Genomic DNA, 9,081 nt, shown 5'->3' on the forward strand with positions numbered 1-9,081 from the left:
CAAGTGTGGCTTGGCCTGAATTTACAGACACTTTCTTTGCAAACATGAGTAGGCAAGTGGGTATTTCAAAAGTGGGTGCATGGAGCCGCTCGTTGCTTTTCCAAGCTGGCAGCTGTGGCTCCTGAGCTTGAGGCAAAAAGAAGGGCAGAAGCACACTGCAGAGGACAGCGTTCAGCCTTGCAAGAGGGCAGTGGACGTCGGAGGAGCCGACACAGCACAAGAGGCTCGGAATCGGCGCACTCTTCGCCTACGGCCATACCACCCTGAATGCGCCCGATCTCGTCCGATCTCGGAAGCTAAGCAGAGTCGGGCCTGGTTAGTACTTGGATGGGAGACCGCCTGGGAATACCAGGTGCTGTAGGCATTTTGCTACTCTGTGCCCGATAGGCGGCGTTCGTCTTCCCCGTCTTGAACTACATTTTTCCTCCATTCCGCTTTTAATTTTAACAAACACGGCGCGTGAAAAAGGCACAGGGGCAGACAGCAGCCCTCGCTCCAATGCAGAGCCCCGTCAGAGGCGGACACGTTGTCGCCAAACTAACTTGGAGCAGCAGGAGACTGAAGCCAGGGCAGCAGCTCGCCGCCTCGGGTGGGTGGATGCAGCCAGAAAGGGCCACTCGTGTCCCTGGCAAAGCACCTCCAGCGTCTCCCCGTTTTCTCTCCAGTGGACGCGCAAGGCCCCCTACAGCTAGGGGAGGCAAGTGGATGGGCCTCATCTGCATATGTGGGCTCTAGAGGAAGAGTGCACCCTGGGAGACAAGGGGACACTTGGAGCGGGAAGTGCTCACGGGGGAGAAGTGCCTACAAGAGGCAGGAAGGGAGGGAGGCCACATCATGCCTCTCCATAGCCAGGCCTCTGGATGATGGGGCAGAAGCGGCCGTCACCCTAAGCTTCCTAGAAGTCCCAGCTGGGCCCCATGCTACCTAATATCTCGCCTGATCGAGCCTGGTCGAGCACTGGTCGAGCCTTCAGCCAAGGGACACAGGAGCCAAGGGGTCTGGCCTCGAGCCTTCAACCGAGGGACCCAGGAGCCCAGGGTCTGGCCTCAGTGCTTCCCAAGTCGGCCTTCAGCTGAAGCCTGCCTGGGCTGGGAGCCTCAGCTGCTGTTCCTGGGTGTGCTTCTTTCCTGCATGTGAAGGCCACCAGCGGCGAAGGTTGCCCTCCGCCTTCCAAGGAGTCGAGGGGATAGAAGCAGGAAAATTGTGTGTGTGTTTATTTCTTCTTTTTTAGAGATTCTTTCTATTTTTGTAAGGAACTGACGCCTGGGTGAGTGCTAGTGTGGCTTGAGGTGAATTTACGGGCAGCTTCTTTGCAAACTTTTGCCAAACCAACTTGGAGCAGCACTGGGGTAGAGAGTCAGCCTTCCGCTGATGCCTGCCTAGGCGTGGCTGGGCTGGGGGCCTCAGCTGCTGTTACTGGGCCTGCTTCTTTCCTGGTCTTGTAGGCCGCCAGCCAGAGAAGGTAAGGGCTTCAACCAACATCGCCCTCTGCCTTCCAAAGAGTCGAGGAGACCGCAGCAGGAAAATTGTGTGTGTGTTTATTTCTTCTTTTTTAGAGGTGCTTTCTATTTTTGTAAGGAACCGACGCCTGGGTGAGTGCTAGTGTGGCGTGAGTTAAATTTACAGGCATCTTCTTTGCAAACTTTTGCCAAACCAATTTGGGGCAGCAGTGGGGTAGAGAGTCAGCCTTAAGCTGATGCCTGCCTAGGCGTGGCTGGGCTGGGGGCCTCAGCTGCTGTTACTGGGCCTGCTTCTTTCCTGGTCTTGTAGGCCGCCAGCCAGAGAAGGTAAGGGCTTCAACCAACATCGCCCTCTGCCTTCCAAAGAGTCGAGGAGACCGCAGCAGGAAAATTGTGTGTGTGTTTATTTCTTCTTTTTTTAGAGGTGCTTTCTATTTTTGTAAGGAACCGACGCCTGGGTGAGTGCTAGTGTGGCGTGAGTTACATTTACAGGCATCTTCTTTGCAAAATTTTGCCAAACCAACTTGGACCAGCACTGGGGTAGAGAGTCAGCCTTCAGCTGATGGCTGCCTGGGCTGGGCTGGGCTGGTCTGGGGGCCTCAGCTGCTGTTACTGGGCATGCTTCTTTCCTGGACTTGTAGGCCACCAGCCGGAGAAGGTAAGGGCCTCAACCAACATCGCCCTCTGCCTTTCAAAGAGTCGAGGAGACCCCAGCAGGAAAATTGTGTGTGTGTTTATTTCTTCTTTTTTAGAGGTGCTTTCTATTTTTGTAAGGAACCGACGCCTGGGTGAGTGCTAGTGTGGCGTGAGTTAAATTTACAGGCATCTTCTTTGCAAACTTTTGCCAAACCAATTTGGGGCAGCAGTGGGGTAGAGAGTCAGCCTTAAGCTGATGCCTGCCTGGGCTGGGCTGGGCTGGGGGCCTCAGCTGCTGTTACTGGGCCTGCTTCTTTCCTGGACTTGTAGGCCGCCAGCCCGAGAAGGTAAGGCCTCAACCAACATCGCCCTCTGCCTTCCAAAGAGTCGAGGGGATAGAAGCAGGAAAATTGTGTGTGTGTTTATTTCTTCTTTTTTAGAGATTCTTTCTATTTTTGTAAGGAACTGACGACTGGGTGAGTGCTAGTGTGGCTTGAGGTGAATTTACGGGCAGCTTCTTTGCAAACTTTTGCCAAACCAACTTGGAGCAGCACTGGGGTAGAGAGTCAGCCTTCCGCTGATGCCTGCCTAGGCGTGGCTGGGCTGGGGGCCTCAGCTGCTGTTACTGGGCCTGCTTCTTTCCTGGTCTTGTAGGCCGCCAGCCAGAGAAGGTAAGGGCTTCAACCAACATCGCCCTCTGCCTTCCAAAGAGTCGAGGAGACCGCAGCAGGAAAATTGTGTGTGTGTTTATTTCTTCTTTTTTAGAGGTGCTTTCTATTTTTGTAAGGAACCGACGCCTGGGTGAGTGCTAGTGTGGCGTGAGTTAAATTTACAGGCATCTTCTTTGCAAACTTTTGCCAAACCAATTTGGGGCAGCAGTGGGGTAGAGAGTCAGCCTTAAGCTGATGCCTGCCTGGGCTGGGCTGGGCTGGGGGCCTCAGCTGCTGTTACTGGGCCTGCTTCTTTCCTGGACTTGTAGGCCGCCAGCCCGAGAAGGTAAGGCCTCAACCAACATCGCCCTCTGCCTTCCAAAGAGTCGAGGGAATAGAAGCAGGAAAATTGTGTGTGTGTTTATTTCTTCTTTTTTAGAGATTCTTTCTATTTTTGTAAGGAACTGACGACTGGGTGAGTGCTAGTGTGGCTTGAGGTGAATTTACGGGCAGCTTCTTTGCAAACTTTTGCCAAACCAACTTGGAGCAGCACTGGGGTAGAGAGTCAGCCTTCCGCTGATGCCTGCCTAGGCGTGGCTGGGCTGGGGGCCTCAGCTGCTGTTACTGGCCCTGCTTCTTTCCTGGTCTTGTAGGCCGCCAGCCAGAGAAGGTAAGGGCTTCAACCAACATCGCCCTCTGCCTTCCAAAGAGTCGAGGAGACCGCAGCAGGAAAATTGTGTGTGTGTTTATTTCTTCTTTTTTTAGAGGTGCTTTCTATTTTTGTAAGGAACCGACGCCTGGGTGAGTGCTAGTGTGGCGTGAGTTACATTTACAGGCATCTTCTTTGCAAAATTTTGCCAAACCAACTTGGACCAGCACTGGGGTAGAGAGTCAGCCTTCAGCTGATGGCTGCCTGGGCTGGGCTGGGCTGGTCTGGGGGCCTCAGCTGCTGTTACTGGGCATGCTTCTTTCCTGGACTTGTAGGCCACCAGCCGGAGAAGGTAAGGGCCTCAACCAACATCGCCCTCTGCCTTTCAAAGAGTCGAGGAGACCCCAGCAGGAAAATTGTGTGTGTGTTTATTTCTTCTTTTTTAGAGGTGCTTTCTATTTTTGTAAGGAACCGACGCCTGGGTGAGTGCTAGTGTGGCGTGAGTTAAATTTACAGGCATCTTCTTTGCAAACTTTTGCCAAACCAATTTGGGGCAGCAGTGGGGTAGAGAGTCAGCCTTAAGCTGATGCCTGCCTGGGCTGGGCTGGGGGCCTCAGCTGCTGTTACTGGGCCTGCTTCTTTCCTGGACTTGTAGGCCGCCAGCCCGAGAAGGTAAGGCCTCAACCAACATCGCCCTCTGCCTTCCAAAGAGTCGAGGAGACCCCAGCAGGAAAATTGTGTGTGTGTTTATTTCCATCTTTCTTTCCGAGTTTTTTTTTAAAGTTTTGTAAGGAACGGATGCTTGGGTGAGTGAGTGCAAGTGTGGCTTGGCCTGAATTTACAGACACTTTCTTTGCAAACATGAGTAGGCAAGTGGGTATTTCAAAAGTGGGTGCATGGAGCCGCTCGTTGCTTTTCCAAGCTGGCAGCTGTGGCTCCTGAGCTTGAGGCAAAAAGAAGGGCAGAAGCACACTGCAGAGGACAGCGTTCAGCCTTGCAAGAGGGCAGTGGACGTCGGAGGAGCCGACACAGCACAAGAGGCTCGGAATCGGCGCACTCTTCGCCTACGGCCATACCACCCTGAATGCGCCCGATCTCGTCCGATCTCGGAAGCTAAGCAGAGTCGGGCCTGGTTAGTACTTGGATGGGAGACCGCCTGGGAATACCAGGTGCTGTAGGCATTTTGCTACTCTGTGCCCGATAGGCGGCGTTCGTCTTCCCCGTCTTGAACTACATTTTTCCTCCATTCCGCTTTTAATTTTAACAAACACGGCGCGTGAAAAAGGCACAGGGGCAGACAGCAGCCCTCGCTCCAATGCAGAGCCCCGTCAGAGGCGGACACGTTGTCGCCAAACTAACTTGGAGCAGCAGGAGACTGAAGCCAGGGCAGCAGCTCGCCGCCTCGGGTGGGTGGATGCAGCCAGAAAGGGCCACTCGTGTCCCTGGCAAAGCACCTCCAGCGTCTCCCCGTTTTCTCTCCAGTGGACGCGCAAGGCCCCCTACAGCTAGGGGAGGCAAGTGGATGGGCCTCATCTGCATATGTGGGCTCTAGAGGAAGAGTGCACCCTGGGAGACAAGGGGACACTTGGAGCGGGAAGTGCTCACGGGGGAGAAGTGCCTACAAGAGGCAGGAAGGGAGGGAGGCCACATCATGCCTCTCCATAGCCAGGCCTCTGGATGATGGGGCAGAAGCGGCCGTCACCCTAAGCTTCCTAGAAGTCCCAGCTGGGCCCCATGCTACCTAATATCTCGCCTGATCGAGCCTGGTCGAGCACTGGTCGAGCCTTCAGCCAAGGGACACAGGAGCCAAGGGGTCTGGCCTCGAGCCTTCAACCGAGGGACCCAGGAGCCCAGGGTCTGGCCTCAGTGCTTCCCAAGTCGGCCTTCAGCTGAAGCCTGCCTGGGCTGGGAGCCTCAGCTGCTGTTCCTGGGTGTGCTTCTTTCCTGCATGTGAAGGCCACCAGCGGCGAAGGTTGCCCTCCGCCTTCCAAGGAGTCGAGGGGATAGAAGCAGGAAAATTGTGTGTGTGTTTATTTCTTCTTTTTTAGAGATTCTTTCTATTTTTGTAAGGAACTGACGCCTGGGTGAGTGCTAGTGTGGCTTGAGGTGAATTTACGGGCAGCTTCTTTGCAAACTTTTGCCAAACCAACTTGGAGCAGCACTGGGGTAGAGAGTCAGCCTTCCGCTGATGCCTGCCTAGGCGTGGCTGGGCTGGGGGCCTCAGCTGCTGTTACTGGGCCTGCTTCTTTCCTGGTCTTGTAGGCCGCCAGCCAGAGAAGGTAAGGGCTTCAACCAACATCGCCCTCTGCCTTCCAAAGAGTCGAGGAGACCGCAGCAGGAAAATTGTGTGTGTGTTTATTTCTTCTTTTTTAGAGGTGCTTTCTATTTTTGTAAGGAACCGACGCCTGGGTGAGTGCTAGTGTGGCGTGAGTTAAATTTACAGGCATCTTCTTTGCAAACTTTTGCCAAACCAATTTGGGGCAGCAGTGGGGTAGAGAGTCAGCCTTAAGCTGATGCCTGCCTAGGCGTGGCTGGGCTGGGGGCCTCAGCTGCTGTTACTGGGCCTGCTTCTTTCCTGGTCTTGTAGGCCGCCAGCCAGAGAAGGTAAGGGCTTCAACCAACATCGCCCTCTGCCTTCCAAAGAGTCGAGGAGACCGCAGCAGGAAAATTGTGTGTGTGTTTATTTCTTCTTTTTTTAGAGGTGCTTTCTATTTTTGTAAGGAACCGACGCCTGGGTGAGTGCTAGTGTGGCGTGAGTTACATTTACAGGCATCTTCTTTGCAAAATTTTGCCAAACCAACTTGGACCAGCACTGGGGTAGAGAGTCAGCCTTCAGCTGATGGCTGCCTGGGCTGGGCTGGGCTGGTCTGGGGGCCTCAGCTGCTGTTACTGGGCATGCTTCTTTCCTGGACTTGTAGGCCACCAGCCGGAGAAGGTAAGGGCCTCAACCAACATCGCCCTCTGCCTTTCAAAGAGTCGAGGAGACCCCAGCAGGAAAATTGTGTGTGTGTTTATTTCTTCTTTTTTAGAGGTGCTTTCTATTTTTGTAAGGAACCGACGCCTGGGTGAGTGCTAGTGTGGCGTGAGTTAAATTTACAGGCATCTTCTTTGCAAACTTTTGCCAAACCAATTTGGGGCAGCAGTGGGGTAGAGAGTCAGCCTTAAGCTGATGCCTGCCTGGGCTGGGCTGGGCTGGGGGCCTCAGCTGCTGTTACTGGGCCTGCTTCTTTCCTGGACTTGTAGGCCGCCAGCCCGAGAAGGTAAGGCCTCAACCAACATCGCCCTCTGCCTTCCAAAGAGTCGAGGGGATAGAAGCAGGAAAATTGTGTGTGTGTTTATTTCTTCTTTTTTAGAGATTCTTTCTATTTTTGTAAGGAACTGACGACTGGGTGAGTGCTAGTGTGGCTTGAGGTGAATTTACGGGCAGCTTCTTTGCAAACTTTTGCCAAACCAACTTGGAGCAGCACTGGGGTAGAGAGTCAGCCTTCCGCTGATGCCTGCCTAGGCGTGGCTGGGCTGGGGGCCTCAGCTGCTGTTACTGGGCCTGCTTCTTTCCTGGTCTTGTAGGCCGCCAGCCAGAGAAGGTAAGGGCTTCAACCAACATCGCCCTCTGCCTTCCAAAGAGTCGAGGAGACCGCAGCAGGAAAATTGTGTGTGTGTTTATTTCTTCTTTTTTAGAGGTGCTTTCTATTTTTGTAAGGAACCGACGCCTGGGTGAGTGCTAGTGTGGCGTGAGTTAAATTTACAGGCATCTTCTTTGCAAACTTTTGCCAAACCAATTTGGGGCAGCAGTGGGGTAGAGAGTCAGCCTTAAGCTGATGCCTGCCTGGGCTGGGCTGGGCTGGGGGCCTCAGCTGCTGTTACTGGGCCTGCTTCTTTCCTGGACTTGTAGGCCGCCAGCCCGAGAAGGTAAGGCCTCAACCAACATCGCCCTCTGCCTTCCAAAGAGTCGAGGGAATAGAAGCAGGAAAATTGTGTGTGTGTTTATTTCTTCTTTTTTAGAGATTCTTTCTATTTTTGTAAGGAACTGACGACTGGGTGAGTGCTAGTGTGGCTTGAGGTGAATTTACGGGCAGCTTCTTTGCAAACTTTTGCCAAACCAACTTGGAGCAGCACTGGGGTAGAGAGTCAGCCTTCCGCTGATGCCTGCCTAGGCGTGGCTGGGCTGGGGGCCTCAGCTGCTGTTACTGGCCCTGCTTCTTTCCTGGTCTTGTAGGCCGCCAGCCAGAGAAGGTAAGGGCTTCAACCAACATCGCCCTCTGCCTTCCAAAGAGTCGAGGAGACCGCAGCAGGAAAATTGTGTGTGTGTTTATTTCTTCTTTTTTTAGAGGTGCTTTCTATTTTTGTAAGGAACCGACGCCTGGGTGAGTGCTAGTGTGGCGTGAGTTACATTTACAGGCATCTTCTTTGCAAAATTTTGCCAAACCAACTTGGACCAGCACTGGGGTAGAGAGTCAGCCTTCAGCTGATGGCTGCCTGGGCTGGGCTGGGCTGGTCTGGGGGCCTCAGCTGCTGTTACTGGGCATGCTTCTTTCCTGGACTTGTAGGCCACCAGCCGGAGAAGGTAAGGGCCTCAACCAACATCGCCCTCTGCCTTTCAAAGAGTCGAGGAGACCCCAGCAGGAAAATTGTGTGTGTGTTTATTTCTTCTTTTTTAGAGGTGCTTTCTATTTTTGTAAGGAACCGACGCCTGGGTGAGTGCTAGTGTGGCGTGAGTTAAATTTACAGGCATCTTCTTTGCAAACTTTTGCCAAACCAATTTGGGGCAGCAGTGGGGTAGAGAGTCAGCCTTAAGCTGATGCCTGCCTGGGCTGGGCTGGGGGCCTCAGCTGCTGTTACTGGGCCTGCTTCTTTCCTGGACTTGTAGGCCGCCAGCCCGAGAAGGTAAGGCCTCAACCAACATCGCCCTCTGCCTTCCAAAGAGTCGAGGAGACCCCAGCAGGAAAATTGTGTGTGTGTTTATTTCCATCTTTCTTTCCGAGTTTTTTTTTAAAGTTTTGTAAGGAACGGATGCTTGGGTGAGTGAGTGCAAGTGTGGCTTGGCCTGAATTTACAGACACTTTCTTTGCAAACATGAGTAGGCAAGTGGGTATTTCAAAAGTGGGTGCATGGAGCCGCTCGTTGCTTTTCCAAGCTGGCAGCTGTGGCTCCTGAGCTTGAGGCAAAAAGAAGGGCAGAAGCACACTGCAGAGGACAGCGTTCAGCCTTGCAAGAGGGCAGTGGACGTCGGAGGAGCCGACACAGCACAAGAGGCTCGGAATCGGCGCACTCTTCGCCTACGGCCATACCACCCTGAATGCGCCCGATCTCGTCCGATCTCGGAAGCTAAGCAGAGTCGGGCCTGGTTAGTACTTGGATGGGAGACCGCCTGGGAATACCAGGTGCTGTAGGCATTTTGCTACTCTGTGCCCGATAGGCGGCGTTCGTCTTCCCCGTCTTGAACTACATTTTTCCTCCATTCCGCTTTTAATTTTAACAAACACGGCGCGTGAAAAAGGCACAGGGGCAGACAGCAGCCCTCGCTCCAATGCAGAGCCCCGTCAGAGGCGGACACGTTGTCGCCAAACTAACTTGGAGCAGCAGGAGACTGAAGCCAGGGCAGCAGCTCGCCGCCTCGGGTGGGTGGATGCAGCCAGAAAGGGCCACTCGTGTCCCTGGCAAAGCACCTCCAGCGTCTCCCCGTTTT

General features: G+C 53.7%; 3 non-coding genes across 3 annotated transcripts; all 3 read left to right on the top strand.

The window, feature by feature from the left end:
- The first annotated feature begins 245 nt into the window (after window positions 1–245).
- Window positions 246–364, top strand: LOC138555259 (5S ribosomal RNA). The gene has a single exon (XR_011298035.1). It is a non-coding gene; the product is annotated as a 5S ribosomal RNA (ribosomal RNA).
- A 4,093-nt stretch (window positions 365–4,457) lies between these two features.
- Window positions 4,458–4,576, top strand: LOC138555260 (5S ribosomal RNA). The gene has a single exon (XR_011298036.1). It is a non-coding gene; the product is annotated as a 5S ribosomal RNA (ribosomal RNA).
- Window positions 4,577–8,669: 4,093 nt separating this feature from the next.
- LOC138555261 (5S ribosomal RNA) lies at window positions 8,670–8,788 on the top strand. The gene has a single exon (XR_011298037.1). It is a non-coding gene; the product is annotated as a 5S ribosomal RNA (ribosomal RNA).
- Window positions 8,789–9,081: the final 293 nt, after the last annotated feature.

Source organism: Ambystoma mexicanum, unplaced genomic scaffold, assembly GCF_040938575.1.
Source record: "Ambystoma mexicanum isolate Mex_15411 unplaced genomic scaffold, UKY_AmexF1_1 Mex_scaf178, whole genome shotgun sequence".
In the NCBI taxonomy this organism is placed as follows: Eukaryota; Metazoa; Chordata; class Amphibia; order Caudata; family Ambystomatidae; genus Ambystoma; species Ambystoma mexicanum.